Here is a 1,407-nt window from a genome sequence, read left to right on the forward strand (position 1 = left end):
AAAATTGCTTAATCACATGCTTTGAAATAATATTCACAATGAAAGTCATCCACAAAGTTAAAAAGAAAGATGAAGCAAGCAATGTGTCTATGACTTCATTTGCTCTGGCTCTGGAGAACCCCAGCCCTGAGCCATCTAACCCTGAAGGCTTCCAGACTTGTGGGCACTGCCATGTGTGCGGGGGGAAATCAGCTCAAACCCAGCACCACTGCGGAAACAGAAGCCAACCCAAAGCACATGAAGCACTGGGGCTCTGCTGTATCCTTTTCAAATAAAGGATCAGTGGCTTGAACTAGAAAACAAAACAAACAGGAAAGTCTTAACAAAGGCACATGATTCCAATATATAGTTCTTATCCAAAGGGATACAATTTTAAAAAAAGAAAAAAAAGAAGAGAACCTGCTTTAGGACTTTTTTCTATTTCGAAGAAACAGACTACAATCCACACACTAGAGTTTTACCAATAATAACTCAGGGGAAGCTGAGAGGCTCCCCATTCCTGTCAGAGCCTGTTGAAGACCCTCATGGCCCCCAGCATTCCAAAGTCCCACCCTACATTCTATCAGACACGTTAAATGTACTCACATCCAATGAATAGTAATGAGAAGTTGAACTGAAAATCAGAATTATGTTTCATAAGCTCTTTTAAAAAAAATTTTTTTTAAATTTATTTCAGAGAAGGAAGGGAGAGGGAGAGAGAGATAAAAACATCAATGATGAGGGAGAATCACTGATTGGCTGCCTTCTGTAAGCCCCCTACTGGGGATCAAATCCACAACTTGGGCATGGGCCCTGACCGGGAATCAAACCTTGACCTCCTGGTTCGTGGGTAGATGCTCAACCACTGAGCCCACACCTGTCGGGCTCATAAGCTTTTCATTCTCTCTTTAGTCCACTCCAATGAGGTTTTTGTCTGCAATCCTCCACTGATACAGCTCAGGTGACCTGTCATGGCTCAGGTCAATGTCACCAATGACTTCCATTGCTAAACCCAAGGAGCACCTCTTAGTCCTCATCTTACTTGACCTCTAAGCAGCCCATGGCACCATTGATTCACTCTCTTCTCCCTGAGGCACTTACTTTAACCTCAAGAATATTCTTCTAATTTCCCTCCTATCCTCTGGCTGCTCCTTCTCAGTTTCTTTACTTCCTCCTTATCAGCTCAACCCCTCAAGGCTGAAGCACCTCTGGCTCAGCCCAACTACCTCATCACAGAAAAATTAGTCATAGTTCCTTCTCCCCACGGTGTGGGTCAACAGAATTAACAATGTCTTCTAAAAATGACACTGTTAGTTAGGACATGGAGACAATTATGTCCACTATGTTAGAAATGTGTGCTTAAGTCCTTAGGCTTAAGATATTCTCTTACGAGTTTTCTTTTCTTCTCCAGAAACTGTAAATGCTGAT

This window comes from Myotis brandtii, unplaced genomic scaffold (genome assembly GCF_000412655.1).
Source record: "Myotis brandtii unplaced genomic scaffold, ASM41265v1 scaffold253, whole genome shotgun sequence".
NCBI classification, from domain to species: Eukaryota; Metazoa; Chordata; class Mammalia; order Chiroptera; family Vespertilionidae; genus Myotis; species Myotis brandtii.